At 37.1% G+C, this 16807-nt stretch overlaps 1 protein-coding gene and 1 pseudogene across 2 annotated transcripts in view; both read right to left on the bottom strand.

Annotated features, from left to right (window-relative positions):
- Positions 1-16807, bottom strand: part of CSMD3 (CUB and Sushi multiple domains 3) — a 1392034-nt gene that overhangs the window by 903279 nt on the left and 471948 nt on the right. The gene's annotated exons all lie outside the window — the stretch shown is intronic.
- On the bottom strand, positions 11565-12922 carry LOC132657205 (GTP-binding nuclear protein Ran-like; annotated as a pseudogene).

The following is a 16807-nucleotide window of genomic DNA, read 5'->3' as shown; positions in this document are numbered from 1 at the left end:
AACAAGAAATAGATTACATGGACAGTCATATTCTTTTCTACAAATGAAGCTCACAGTAAAAGTAGAATTGCAGGCCCAAATATATACATGCTAAGTTGCTTCAGTTCAGTTCAGTTCAGTCACTCAGTCGTGTCCAACTCTTTGTGACCCCATGAATCGCAGCACACCAGGCCTCCCTGTCTATCACCAAGTCACTTCAGTTGTGTCCAACTCTTCAAAACGCTATGGAGTGTGGCCCGCGAGGCTCTTCTGTCTATGAGATTGTCTTGGCAAGAATACTGGAGTGGGTTGCCATGCCCTCCTCCAGGGCATCTTCTGACTCAGGGATCAAATCGGCATCTCTCATGTTTTCTGAATTGGGAGGCGGGCTCTGTAGCACTAGCACCACTTTAGAAGAACTAACAGTTACACTGAATTCTACCAAATATTTAAATAAAAAATAATATCAGTTATACACAAACTTTTAAAGAAAACAATAAAAAAGAAAGTGCATGCTAGTTAATTTTATAAAGCTACCATTGCTCCTATAACAAATATGTCCAATAACATTAAAAGGTAGAAATTGGTAGGCAGTCAGTGTACAAATACATTAGCCTAAAACTATACCATCTTGCAAACTCCTGGAATGTGTCCTTGGTCTGATGAATTCAGTTCAGTTCAGTTCAGTCACTCAGTTGTGTCCGACTCTTTGTGACCCCATGAACTGCAGTATGCGAGGCCTCCCTGTCCATCACCAATTCCCAGAGTTCACCCAAATTCATTTACATTGAGTTGGTGATGCCATCCAACCATCTCACCCTCTGTCGTCCCTTTCTCCTCCTGCCCTCTATTGAGTCTTTTCAATGAGTCAGGTGGCCAAAGTATTGGAATTTCAGCTTCAACATCAGTTCTTCCAATGAACACTCAGGACTGATCTCCTTTAGGATGGACTGGTTGAATTTCCTTGAAGTCCAAGGGACTCGTAAGACTCTTCTCCAAAATCACAGTTCAAAAGTATCAATTCTTCGGCACTCAGCTTTCTTCACAGTCCAACTCTCACATCCATACACGACCACTGGAAAAACCATAGCCTTGACTAGATGGATCTTCGCTGACAAAATAATGCCTCTGCTTTTAATATGCTGTGTAGGTTGGTCATAACTTTCCTTCCAAGGAGTAAGCGTCTTTTAATTTCAAAGCTGCAATCACCATCTGCAGTGAGTTTGGACCCCAGAAAAATAAAGTCAGCCACTGTTTCCACTGTTTCCCCATCTTTTTCCCATGAAGAGATGGGACTGGATGCCATGATCTGTTTTCTGAATGTTGAGCTTTAAGCCAACTTTTCACTCTCTTCTTTCACTTTCATCAAGAGGCGTTTTAATTCCACTTCATTTTCTGCCATAAAGATGGTGTCATCTGCATATCTGAGGTTACTGATATTTCTCCCAGCAATCTCGATTCCAGCTTGTGCTTCTTTCAGTCCAGCTTTTCTCATGATGTACTCTGCATAGAAGTTAAATAAGCAGGGTGACAATATACAGCCTTGACATACTCCGTTTCCTATTTGGAACCAGTTTGTTGTTCCATGTTCAGTTCTAACTATTGCTTCTTGACCTGCATATTGGTTTCTCAGAAGGCAGGTCAGGTAGTCTGGTATTCCCATCTCTTTCAGAATTTTCCAGTTTCTTGTGATCCACACAGTCAAAGGCTTTGGCATAGTCAATAAAGCAGAAATAGATGTTCTTTCTGGAACTCTCTTGCTTTTTCCATGATCCAGCGGATGTTGGCAATTTGATCTCTGGTTCCTCTGCCTTTGCTAAAACCAGCTTGAACATCTCGAATCTCATGGTTCATGAATTGCTGAAGCCTGGCTTGGAGAATTTTGAGCATTACTTTACTAGTGTGTGAAATGAGTGCAATTGTCCAGTAGTTTAAGCATTCTTTGTCATTGCCTTTCTTTGGGATGGGAATGAAAACTGACCTTTTCCAGTCCTGCGGCCACTGCTGAGTTTTCCAAGTTTGCTGGCATATGGAGTGCAGCACTTTCACAGCATCATTTTTCAGGATTTGAAATAGCTCAACTGGAATTCTATCACCTCCACTAGCTTTGTTCATAGTGATGCTTTCTAAGGCCCACTTGACTTCACATTCCAGGATGTCTGGCTCTAGGTGAGTGATCACACCATCATGATTATCTGGGTTGTGAAGCTTTTTTTGTACAGTTCTTCTGTGTATTCTTGCCACCTCTTCTTAATATCTTCTGCTTCTGTTAGGTCTATACCATTTCTGTCCTTTATTGAGCCTATCTTTGCATGAAATGTTCCCTTGGTATCTAATTTTCTTGAAGAGATCTCTAGTCTTTCCTATTCTGTTGTTTCCCTCTATTTCTTTGCATTGATCTCTGAGGAAGGCTTTCTTTTCTCTCCTTGCTATTCTTTGGAACTCTGCATTCTGATGCTTATATCTTTCCTTTTCTCCTTTGCTTTTCGCTTCTCTTCTTTTCACAGTTATTTGTAAGCCCTCCCCAGACAGCCATTTTGCCTTTTCGCATTTCTTTTCCATGGGGATGGTCTTCATCCCTGTCTCCTGTACAACCTCCATCCATAGTTTATCAGGCATTCTATCAGATCTAGTCCCTTAAATATTTTTCTCACTTACAGTGTATAATCATAAGAAATTTGATTTAGGTCATACTTGAATGGTCTAGTGGTTTTCCCTACTTTCTTCAATTTAAGTCTGAATTTGGAAATAAGGAGTTCATGATCTGAGCTACAGTCAGCTCCCAGTCTTGCTTTTGCTGACTGTATAGAGCTTTCCATCTTTTGCTGCAAAGAATATAATCAATCTGATTTCAGTGTTGACCATCTGATGATGTCCATGTGTAGAGTCTTCTCTTGTGTTGTTGGAAAAGGGTGTTTGCTATGACCAGTGCATTTCTTGGCAAAACTCTATTAGCCTTTGCCCAGCTTCATTCCGTATTCCAAGGCCAAATTTGCCAGTTACTCCATGTGTCTTGACTTCCTACTTTTGCAATATCCTTAAGAATAGGCAAACTAAAATGGCATACCACTATCCATTTAGGAGGGCTTCCCTTGTGACTCAGCTGGTAAATAATCCATCTGCAATGCAGGAGACGTGGGTTTGATCCATGGGTTGGGAAGACTCCTTGGAGAAGGGGATGGGTACCCACTCCAGTAATCTGGCCTGGAGAATTCCATGGACTACAGTCCATGGAGTCACAAAGAGTAGGACACGACTGAGCAACTGTCACTTTTACTGTCATCCACTTAGGAAAGCAGCTAATTAGAAAATAACACTGAACTGACACATCAAATTAAAATAATTTTCATTTCAAAGGCAAAAAAGTTCTGGTTTGGAAAGGTTTAGAGCAACTGGAACTTTTGCACATTGCTGATAGAATGCAGTGTGGCAGAGACACTTTGGAAAACAGTGCAGCAATTTCTTATGAAATTAAGTACACATTCACTCAGTAATTTCACTCCTAGTCATTGACCTAAGAGAAGTGAAATATATGACCATAGAAAGACTTGCACACAAATGCTCATGCCATCTTCTTTCATAATCACAAAAAGTCAAAAGTGGCAAATAAATAAATTTGGTACATCCATTCAATAATCTATTACTCACCAATAAAAAGAATGAAATGTTGATACATAAAATAACACAGATGAATCTCAAAAGCACTGTAAATGGAAGAATACACATGCCACATACTATAGGTCTGCATACTGCATGATTTTTATATGACATTCTAAATGAAAAACTATACAGATGTTATAACCAGTTGCTGAGGGGTAGAGTTAGGGAGGAAATTATTACAGAGGGACACAAGAAAATTGGGGGTGGGTGGGCAGGTGGAGGTCTAATTCCTCTAGTTATAAGGAGAATAATCTTTTCAAATAATTTAAAATGACTTTCTGTCATTTTCTTTGGGAGAATAGATTTGTTTCAACTTTATGCTTCTAATCACAGAAATATACATATTATATTTTAATGTTATTAATTAGCAAGCCAAAATCTCTCAAGATTATTTTTTGCTTTCTTAAAGTCAGGTTTATTGAAGTGTAATTTATGATAAAAGTTACCCTTCTCAGGCATAAATTTTATGTATTAATATTTTAACACACATACACAATTGCATAACTACAATAAAAATACTGATTTTTTTCCCAAAAGTTGTTCTTTAAATCTATTTTTAAAAACAGAATGTGTTTTAAAATTGATTACTTATGATATAGTGTTCTGTGATCTCCTTTGAATTAGGAAAAGTCACTGAATTAATATCATAGAACTACCATTTCATGGTATATTTCTATGAATATGTTTAAATAATAAATGTTTACCAAATAAATACAATAGTACAACAAGTTTAAGCATATTGTATCTATGTCTCCCCTTCTATCAGCTTGAAAGATGACATATACATTTATAAATTTGAATATACTCATCTATGTTTAAAATCATAACTATTTCCATTTATAATTTTGTTGTACAACCAAATTTCAGATAAACAGTATTCAACATGCCGCTGCTGCTGCTGCCGCCAAGTCACTTCAGTCATGTCCAACTCTGTGCAACCCCATAGACGGCAGCCCACCAAGCTCCCCTGTCCCTGGGATTCTCCAGGCAAGAACACTGGAGTGGGTTGCCATCTCCTTCTCCAAACATGAAAGTGAAAAGTGAAAGTGAAGTTGCTCAGTCGTGTCCGACTCTTCGCAACCCCATGGACTGTAGCTCACCAGGCTCCTCCATCCATGGCATTTTCCAGGCAAGAATACTGGAGTGGGTTGCCACTGCCTTCTCCATACATATCCCCAATTAAATGGACTACTGGCTTCACTTTTAGAAAAAAAAGTTATATTGTGGGAACAAGTAGTTTATGAGTTCATATAAGAGATATTCATACAAAAAAAATAATAGCTCTTGTACATGTACACACACACATAACCAAATTTTCATTTAAATGAAATGTTAATTATAAAAGTGTCTCCTCTAAGATATATTCTTTAACACATTTACATAACATGTTTTTATGTTGACATTTTCTATTGTACACAGGTTTCAAAACAAACAAGATTTGATGTCAGCATAGTTTTTTTAAATGAGCTTATAAAGGAATGTAAAAATTTAAGGGTAGAAGTATATTTCTTTCCTGTTTATAATCCACACAAACTGTGATAAAGGAGACTTTTCAGTGATTATGTTATATTGATACCCATGTGATATAACAGAGTAAATGACCCAGAAAGGTCACAACATTTCACATTACATAACGTTTCATATAATGCCCAACAACACATTACATCTCATCACCTTACAAAAAGCTCTCAATGGAATGTTCTCGTGAAATGATTTATTTTTAACGTTTAGATATAACTAGTTATCTCTGGAGGAAACAAAAACAAGGATGCTTTACTAAGGAAATTGCCCTCAATTTTAAAGGAAATTTTTTAAAAAAGTAAGATAGTCAAAGCATATTCTGCTAAAATAAGGTAAGTAGGTTTATACATCTTAGAAGTCATACATGTAAGTAATAATGAATAAATCTGATTTGCATGATATATATTATATTCAGTTGATGAGAGGAAAAGTAAAATAACAAAAAGAAATATCAGTCTATTCTGTAAACCTTTAAATCTATTAAATTTAAGATATGCAGATATACTGTTTGAAACATATTTGTATTATATACTGCATATTTAGTAACCTATGTAAATAAATTATGTATGGTTGGTGATGTGATTTATAAGCTTGCCAGCAGAGTTCAGAGGCAATGGATCAGAAACAAAAGACTGCCTTATCTTAAATAAGAAAATGTCATTAAAGAATTAGCCAACTTTCTCAGTGATGTAAACATCACAAATGTCAAAGCCAGAATAAGTTCATACCAAGCTTACAGAGTAGTGCTGAAAATTAAAAAAGCATATAAAACATATAATGCTCCATCCTTCCCTCCCCCTACTGTGTCCACAAGTCTGTTCTCTGTATGTCTGTATCTCTAATCCTGCCCTGCAAATAATTTCAGCAGTACCATTTTCTAGATTTCCATATATATGCATTAATACACAATATTTGTTTTTCTGTTTCTGACCCATGCCACTGGAATGAATTGAGATAGTAGCAATGAAACATATACATTACCATAAGTAAAACAGATAGCTAATGAGAAGTTGCTATATAACACAGCCAGCTCAACCTGGCGCTCTGTGACAACCTAGAGGGGTTGGATGGGGTGGAAAGTGAGAGGGATATTCAAGAAGGGGGAACATATGTATACTTATGGCTGATTCACACTGTTGCATGGCAAAAGTCAGCACAACATTGTAAAGCAATTGTCTTCCAAAAAAAAAAATTTAAAAAAGAACATATATGTTCATATCTATATTACATTTAAGATTTTCCAATTTAAAAGAGTATTTGCAGATTATAGACTTGTGCTCAGTAAATAACTGTTCCCTTATGATTGTCTAGAGGGCAAGTCAATTTAATAGGTATCCATTAAGTTATTTAATATAAAGTATTAGGCATGAGAATCAATTTAAACATCTCACAAATGTCAAAATACTTTATTTAGAGATCCATCATCTATTCTCTCAATTTACAATATAAGATAGAATTAAACATTCTAGAAACACAAGCTGGAATCAAGATTGCTGGGAGAAATATCAATCACGTCAGATATGCAGATGACACCACCCTTATGGCAGAAAGTGAAGAAGAACTGAAAAGCCTCTTGATGAAAGTGAAAGAGGAGAGTGAAAAAGTTGGCTTAAAGCTCAACATTCAGAAAACCAAGATCATGGCATCCGGTCCCGTCACTTCATGGGAAATAGATGGGGAAACAGTGGAAACAGTGGCAGACTTTATTTTTTTGGGCTCCAAAATCACTGCAGATGGTGACTGCAGCCATGAAATTAAAAGCCGCTTACTCCTTGATAGAAAAGTTATGACCAACCTAGATAGCATATTCAAAAGCAGAGACATTACTTTGCCGACTAAGGTCCGTCTAGAATCGGACATGACTGAGCAACTTCACTTTCACTTTTCACTTTCATGCATTGGAGAAGGAAATGGCAACCCACTCCAGTGTTCTTGCCTGGAGAATCCCAGGGACGAGGAAGCCTGGTGGGCTGCCGTCTATGGGGTAGCACAGAATCGGACACGACTGAATCAACTTAGCAGCAGCAGCAGCAGTCAAGGCTATGATTTTTCCTGCGGTCACGTATGGATGTGAGAGTTGGACTGTGAAGAAGGCTGAGCGCTGAAGAATTGATGCTTTTCAACTGTGGTGTTGGAGAAGACTCTTGAGAGTCCCTTGGACTGCAAGGAGATCCAACCAGTCCATTCTGAAGGAGATCAGCCCTGGGATTTCTTTGGAAAGAATGATGCTGAAGCTGAAACTCCAGTACTTTGGCCACCTCATGCGAAGAGTTGACTCATTGGAAAAGACTCTGATGCCGGGAGAGATTGGTGGCAGGAGGAGAAGGGGACGACAGAGGATGAGATGGCTGGATGGCATCACTGACTCAATGCACGTGAGTCTGAGTGAACTCCGGGAGTTGGTGATGGACAGGGAGGCCTGGCGTGCTGCGATTCATGGGGTCGCAAAGAGTCAGACATGACTGAGCGACTGAACTGAACTGAACTGAATTTTTCAGCAATTTAGAATTCTGCAAGAATGAAGCTTCCACATCTAGCAGTAGTGATGTATATAACATTTGATGGAAGAAAATGGTAAACAAGAGTTGCGAGCTGAGGTTATTCCCAAATTTTCATCTTCAATTTTTTTTTTCAAGTTTGGAAAAGCTTCAACATTACAAGCATAAAGCACTCTAATAATTTTCCAAAGACATACTCAAAATGTAGTAGTCCTTTTGAAGGTGATGTTTTGCAAAGTAAATGCTATATACTTCTGACATTGAAAAATACACTCTTGGTATTGTTGGTTACATTAGCCTGGAAGGCTCAGAGTCATTTCATTCTTTCTGCTGTATTCAGTGAGAAAAGTGCATAGTCTAGATAGATAAACTACTTCCCACTCCACCTCTGATATCCAAATGAGGTAATTTTGTAAACAAACTTCCTAAGATTACCACAATACCCTGCTGCTGCTAAGTCACCTCAGTTGTTTCCGACTCTGTGCGACCCCATATACCGCAGCCCACCAGACTGCCATTCCTGGCATTCTCCAGGCAAGAATACTGGAGTGGGTTGCCATTTCCTTCTCCAGTGCATGAAAGTGAAAAATGAAAGTGAAGTCATTCAGTTGTGTCCAACTCTTCAGGACCCCATGGACTGTAGCCTACCAGGCTCCTCCATCCATGGGATTTCCCAGGCAAGAGTACTGGAGTGGGGTGCCATGGCCTTCTCCAACAGTACTCTGGATATCTGTCAAAGAATATATGCGGTTCAAGTTCTCCCATTATATCAAAAATAAAACTTTTCTATAGAGATTTTATATTATTTTTGTTAAAGAACTGAGTTGAATTATTTTTTCCAAAGAGCTCTATCTGCAAATTCCTAAATTTTACTGTCTCTTCAAATCTTCTTGTTACTCGACTTTACACATGAAAGTTTCACACAAATAATTTATAAGCAGATATTTATTGGCCACCTTCTATTTCCATATGTATAATGCAAATTTATGTTAGAAGAATTTGAAAATCTTGTATATTAACTTCAAAGAAAATTCTGTATTTGTGAAAACACTAACAACCAACTTGGCCACTGAACTATACTATAATTTCCTGAAGGCTGAGTCTTCATTTGAAATTTAGTGTTTATAGCACAAGCACATAACAAGTGTTCAGTAAATGTATGTTGAATTACATTAAGAGTCAACACCTAAACTTCAAGAAAAAGCAACCGATTTTTTCTCATCAAGGAAAAGAGAAAGTATGATAACATTTTATGTCAGTAAAAAAAATGGTGAAAAGAGGGAATTTTTAAGGACTTCACTCTAAACTTACTTTCACATGAGAATTTAGAGATAGATTTTACTAGAAATATTTCTAGTAATTAAGCACAATTTACCTCAGTTACTTATAATAGGGTTGGGTATTATGACTACAACATAAATAGTCTACATTGCCACAATTCAAACAGGGGAAACTATAAGTAAGGTGAAAAGACAGCCTTCTGAATGGGAGAAAACAATAGCAAATGAAGCAACTGACAAACAACTAATCTCAAAAATATACAAACAACTTATGCAGCTCAACTCCAGAAAAATAAACGACCCAATCAAAAAATGGGCCAAAGAACTAAATGGGCATTTCTCCAAAGAAGACATATGGATGGCTAACAAACACATGAAAAGATGCTCAACATCACTCATTATCAGAGAAATGCAAATCAAAACCACAATGAGGTACCATTTCACACCAGTCAGAATGGCTGCGATCCAAAAGTCTATAAGCAATAAATGCTGGAGAGGGTGTGGAGAAAAGGGAACTCTCTTACACTGTTGGTGGGAATGCAAACTAGTACAGCCACTATGGAGAACAGTGTGGAGATTCCTTAAAAAATTGCTAACAGAGCTGCCTTATGACCCAGCAATCCCACTGCTGGGCATACACACCAAGGAAACCAGAATTGAAAGAGACACATGTACCCAATGTTCATTACGCCACTGTTTATAATAGCCAGGACATGAAGCAACCTAGATGTCCATCAGCAGATGAATGGATGAGAAAGCTGTGGTACATATACGCAATGGAGTATTACTCAGCCATTAAAAAGAATACATTTGAATCAGTTCTGATGAGATGGATGAAACTGGAGCCGATTATACAGAGTAAAGTAAGCCAGAAAGAAACACACCAATACAGTATACTGACACATATATATGGAATTTAGAAAGATGGTAATGATGACCCTGTATGCGAGACAGCAAAAGCGACACAGATGTATAGAACGGACTTTTGGACTCTGAGGGAGAGGGAGAGGGTGTGATGATTTGGGAGAATGGCATTGAAACATGTATACTATCATGTAAGAAACGAAGTGCCCGTCTATGTCCGATGAGGGATACAGGATGCTTGGGGCTGGTGCACGGGGATGATCCAGAGAGATGATATGGGGTGGGCGGTGGGAGGGGGATTCAGGATTGGGAGCTTGTATACACCCGTGATGGATTCATGTCAATGTATGGCAAAACCAATACAGTATTGTAAAGTAAAATAAAGTAAAAAATAAAATAAAATAAAAATAAAAATAGATTGAGAAACCTGGAAAAAAAAAAAAGGAGGTTTGAAAGCCATTTACCTGAATCAAGTTGGAACAGATTAACAACGAAAATTTTTCAGGTATATTATATTAAAATATTATTAAATAATATTCATTTTTACTCAGTATATAAAATATTTACTTTCAACCAAGTTATTTACACTCTTATTGAGACATCCCACAACTAGCATGCTCTCTTTTCCTGCAGCTCCATTTCTCTGCTTCTCCTCAAAATGACTCTTGGAAAGAACTCTCTGAACATACTTTTTTCATTTGTTGTCTAACTTTTCCTCTTCAACCCATTCTAGGTGAGCTTCCATTCCAGGGGGAATAGAAGGGCTTTACTTAAATGGCTTTAGAGGTACACCAAGATTCTAGCACTTAGTAATCCTTTCGGAGAAGGCAACGGCACCCCACTCCAGTACTCTTGCCTGGAAAATCCTATGGATGGAGGAGCCTGGTAGGCTTCAGTCCATGGGGTCGCTAAGGGTTGGACACGACTGAGTGACTTCACTTTCACTTTTCACTTTCATGCATTAGAGAAGGAAATGGCAACCCACTCCAGTGTTTGGAAAATACTTCCAAACATCACAAGGTTAATATCTCTCATGGAGTATCACAGAGGATGCAGCAGACCTCTGAAAATCCACCAAAATTAAATCCAGAGCAGAGGAAACAGTGTTTGGGGGACACAATGCTTATGCTCAGAAAAACCAAGTGGCAGCAGTCATCAGTGCAGAAGATCAAAACACTGCTATGTGTCTTTAACAGGGAAAAAGTTCAATGACAGCAGAAACAAAGGCAGCAGTTGGACATCATGGAGCAGTGTACCAAAGCAGAACCTAATGCAACAATCCCATTGTCCATGTCCAAGTGCTGCCTGTTTTTCAATGCTACCTACTATATCCAAATTTTCTACTCAACACCCCCACTTGGGTTTCAAATAGGTGTCTTAAACTCAAACTCTGAATCAGAATTTTTTTTTTAAGATATTTGAAATACAACTTTATTCTGATTCAAAACAAAAAGGAATGGGAATGGCAAAAACAAGATTCCACCTCTCAATATGTCATGTGACTATAGCAGTCTTATATTTGAAACTCAAAGAAGAAACAACTGTGTTCTGAAACACCTAAATACGCAGATTGAAACAATGAAGATATTTTTTTTAACTGCCATATTCACTCCAAAACCCATCCATCTCCTTCAGCATCCAAAGATGAAGCACATGTTCTGCTTCCCTATATAATAAAATGGCAAACACACTATACCACTGATATTACAGGACAGTTGCCTATAATATTAGACTTCAGATGTTGGGCCCCAGCTTCACTTTCTCACAGGAAAGCATCTGTCTGAGCAACCTCTAAATTGTGCTTGTACTGCCGCTGCCAAGGCTGGCTCCATGACCACCTCTGGTGGGATGAGAGGAGGCATGGCAACAAATTCCAAGTTAGGGTCTCTGATCAGTTTTCTAGCAAGACAGAGGAAGGGCTTTTCAAAGTTTTAGTTACTTTTGGCAGAAATGTCATAGTACCTAAGATTCTTCTTTCTGTGGAAGACAACTTGACTTTGCCTTAATCTTTTGGTCCTTAATATCCACTTTGTTGCCACACAACACAATGGGTATGTTCTCATACACTCCTATCAGATGTCTATGCCAGTTAGGCATATTCTTGTACATAACTTGATGTTACATCAAACATAATAATGACACACTGAGCTTGGATATAAGAGCCAACTCTCAGTTCACCAAATTTTTTCCTGACCAGCTGTATCCCATACATTGAACTTAATTGGTCCTCTGTTGGTATGGAGCACAAAGAGATGGACCTCAACATTTTACTTTTCAAATTCACCAGTCAGATGATCTTGCACGAATGTATTCTTTGAGTATCATCAGCACCAATCAATACAAGTTTGAACTGAACTTGGAGTTCTCCTTGGGCAGTAATCTCTCGATGTTACACAGGCTGGGTCCCAGTGCCCTAAGGGCCTCTGCAGCTGGGGAGGGGAGGAGGTCTTCCAGAGGACCTGTGAAATCATCTCCTCAAGGCTGCTGCCCACTGCAGCCGCTGGGAACCCCACCACCACACCCACCCCAACGCCCCTGCCCCAGCCCCTCTCCAACTCAGAATTTTTAATGTCCTCTTCACAAGTATGTCTTTCCTCTATTCTTAAGTGTGTGTGTGCATCCTCAGTCACTTCAGTCGTGTCTGACTCTTTGCAACCCTAGCAACTGTAGCCTGCCAGGCTCCTCTGTCTATAAAATTTCCCAGGCAAGGATACTAGAGTAGTTTGTCAGTTCCTTCTCCAGGGGATCTTCCAAGTCTCCTGCTTCTCCTGAATCACAGGCAGATTCTCTAACACTGAGCCACCACTGGGGAAACCCCTATTCCACAATACATCACATCAAATGGCACCATCACTCATGAGTCTGTCAAACGTTTAAGTGTCATCTTTTCTCTATTCTCCTTACTCCCAGAATCCCAATGAATTTGCAAATCTTCTTCTGCCTCTAAAATCCATCCTAAATTTGTTCATTTTTTTAAAATTTCTGCTCTTATGATAACAGACAGGTGCCCATGTTCTCACACAGACAATGCAGTAGTCCTTCTTTTTTTTTGATTCTACCAAGCATTCTTACAAACTGCTTCTTATCCAGCTGCCAAAGCATTCTTTTTCCAACTGACATGTCACTACCAAGCTTTACTTTTCATTAACCTTGAATTAAATTTTGACTCCTTACTCAGTCCTCAGAAGGCCTAGAAATTCTGGTCTTGGTCCACCCTTCTCACTCATCTCATACAAAGCAACTTTACCTTCACCACACTTTAGTCGCACTGTTTCTTTTTCCTTAAACATGGGAAATTATTTGCCATCACAGGGCCTTTGCACTTAACATTTGCTGAGCTTGAATGCCATTTCCCCAGGTGGTCCTCTGGGGAATTCAGTCCTCAAATATAACTATACTGGGCTTCCCAAGTGGCACAGTGGTAAAAAATCTGTCTGCCAATGCAGGAAACACAGGAGACCTGGAAGATCCCCTGGAGTAGGAAAAGGCAACCCATTGCAGTATTCTTGCCTGGAGAATGCCATGGACAGAGGAGCCTGGCGGGATACTGTCCAAGGGGTCACAAAGAGTGCGACATGACTGAGCACATGGGTACGCACATGACTGTAGTTGGTTGACCCAAACACACCCTCCCCAATCTAGCACATTATGCTACTTTAATATTTACATTTTTTCTGCTTTTGAAGCTGTTTCCTTTATTTATTAATGTAGTAATTTCAGAAGCCCTTCCTTTAGAACATCAAATCCAAGCAAGCAGAGAGCTTGTCTATCTTTATCATCGATCTTAGAACTGCATAGTAGTATAGAATCCAATTTAAACAATTTTCTTAAAACTGAACTGAATAGAAACTTTAACATCAATTTATAATTTAAAAAGAAAATTTAGGTCTTTTTTTTTCACTCAAAAAAATGTATATTCCCCAGGCAATCTGTGACAACAAAGTGAGATTGTCTCTAATCTAAAAGTTACTAGATGATGGATTTATAACAACTCATAAGTAATATTTAAGAACTTGAATTTGGGTCATATAATCATCATGTATTATTACTCAAATCATAAATTAGAAAAGACACAATCAATTTATCAATGAATAATTTTATTTAAATATCCATAAGAGAATTTTCAGTTATAAGTAATATTAATAAATATGAAAGAAAATATCTACACATGAAGCCAACCAAGAATCCAAAGTTCCATAACTAGAATAAAAGTTTTTAAAATTGTATCCTCCTACATACATATATAATAACTACTTCAAAACAACTACTACTTTTAAATGCAGAGGAGTGAATAGAATTAAGTAATTCAAGACTGGGTATGTAGGATATGAAATTTTAAAAAATAAAACAGTGCGGTCTTTGGTTGATAGCTGAAGTAATGAACTAAATAGTAATACACATTTTGTCAACATGTCATAAGCAAAAACTTAACAAAATTTCCTCATTTTGTTTTTCCTATTATGGAATCACTAAACAAAGCTGAGCTTTTTTTACCTATTAAGTAGAATATTTTAATAATTTGATAGAGATTTCTTTGAACCCACTGTCACAAAAATAAACAGTTTTATTGATATGGAAATACTGTGGTTAAAATACTAAAATTCCATTGAAAATTCATATAATTGGGTATACAGTTTCTCTGAAGTAAATTTCATCATATTTTAGCAGGAAAACTTGAAAATAATGATATAATTTCTTTGTTTTTATTATTTTTAATCAGTAAACTAATTTCCTCTGAAATATTAGCTAGTTTAGAACACCAGATATTCTGTGTTCCATTAGTATATGGCCTGAATTTTAAATATTTCCAGTTAAAATTTTAATGAAACAGCTATACTTTAAATAAAATTCAAGCATAATATTATATGAATAGACTAGACTAGTAACAAATAACTTTACTGTTTCAAGGGCTTCAAATAGCCAAAGTTTATTCTCAGTCACACAAATTCTCTTGCTGGTTCTAGGTGAATCTCTTAGATGTCTGTCTTTGATTGCTTATTCTTTCAAACCAACAAGGAAAAAAATTAACCTCTAATCCAGAATAACAGAGACAAATATTGGAAATAAAGCTGTCTAGTTAAGTTCAGTTTGTCTAATATTGACATATGATCTAGAATATGTAAATTTAGCTGTTTCAATTCAAATATCAATGCTAAAAACATGCATAACTAAAATTATATGCTTAAAGATGCTGAGTTGATTAAAAAATAACATTGACATATTTATATTACAATTTTATGGTCAAATGTTCCCTTAGGTATTATTTCTACTTTAATTAAACTGATTTTATAAATCTAAAGAAGCAGCTTCCCTAGTGATACCTAAAATCCAGTGTCTTCTTACGGCTTCACTTATTTGAAAATACTAAATAAGCCAAAAATTACACTTTTTCTCTATGGTTGGTTTTTTATTTAAAAATTTAATGCTATGTACAAAAAAATTCTATACAATGAAATAGAGTTTTTTTTTAATTAAAGCACACTGGAGATAATATAGACTTCAATAAATGACTTAGAGGCATTCTCAAATAATAACTAAAAAATTACATTATAGCTACCATAACAAAAGGTAAGGAGAGTTGTAATCACCTGGAAATTAGCAAATTTATTCAAGAAATTACATAATGCAACATTAATGCTTTACAATATAGCACAGAGTCTACTTATGACTCCCCGGAGACATTCATAATGGTTAAAAATTTAAATAGTTTAGAAATTAACAGTAAAAGCACAAAGGTTCATCTCTCTAGGTAACTCAAAGCAAACTAGATAATTTTATTTTGTGTCAGATTCTATCTAATTTGTGGTTATAACCCCACATTTTCATTCTCATCACTGCATGAAACAAAATACATCAGATTTGTGTTTTGAGACATAAATATAGCATTTGGCAAACGGAAAGATTTGTTTCTGATTTGGCATCATTCAGAACTGTCTGATCATCATGCCCTGATAATAGCTATCCTTCAATTATTGCATCCTACATCTATAATCAATCATCAGTCTACCCATTTCTCCTCCTACTTTATAGATACTGCCTTTGTTACAATAAATACATAAATTAGATACAATTTTCCCTGCTGCTGTTTTTGCTAACTACTAATTGACTGAAAGAAAACTACTACTTAAAACTGCATTTGAAATCCCTTTGTCTCTTATTAAATTTTAAAAGTGGCTACTGGCTGAAATGTGAAAAAAAAAAAAAAAAGAACCTGAGATAGTAGATATATGGAAGATGTGATATTACTTGCTAACTAACTTGAATTTTTGAACCATGAATCACTTTGGAAACATCAGTTATTCTTTAAAAGGTCTGACATACAGAGAACAAAGAGAAACGGATTTAGATCCAGGGTATCACCTTTGCTTCCAGGTTTCTATTGGCAACATTTACACTGAAAACAAACAGGAATTTTCTTTTCTTTTTCTTTTTAAAATTTTTATTTTTACTTTATTTTACTTTACAATACTGTATTGGTTTTGTCATACATTGACATGAATCCACCATGGGTGTACATGCGATCCCAAACATGAACCCCCCTCCCACCTCCCTCCCCACAACATCCCTCTGGGTCATCCCCGTGCACCAGCCCCAAGCATGCTGTATCCTGCATTGGACATAGACTGGTGATTCGATTCTTACATGATAGTATACATGTTAGAATGCCATTCTCCCAAATCATCCCACCCTCTCCCTCTCCCTCAGAGTCCAAAAGTCCGTTCTATACATCTGTGTCTTTTTTGCTGTCTTGCATACAGGGTCATCATTGCCATCTTTCTAAATTCCATATATATGTGTTAGTATACTGTATTGGTGTTTTTCTTTCTAGCTTACTTCACTCTGTATAATCGGCTCCAGTTTCATCCATCTCATCAGAACTGATCCAAATGTATTCTTTTTAACGGCTGAGTAATACTCCATCATGTATATGTACCACAGCTTTCTTATCCATTCACCTGCTGATGGACATCTAGGTTGTTTCCATGTCCTGGCTATTATAAACAG

Source organism: Ovis aries, chromosome 9 (assembly GCF_016772045.2).
Source record: "Ovis aries strain OAR_USU_Benz2616 breed Rambouillet chromosome 9, ARS-UI_Ramb_v3.0, whole genome shotgun sequence".
Classification (NCBI taxonomy): Eukaryota; Metazoa; Chordata; class Mammalia; order Artiodactyla; family Bovidae; genus Ovis; species Ovis aries.
Note: the sequence above shows the minus strand (reverse complement) of the source record. Positions and strands in the feature narration are given on the sequence as shown.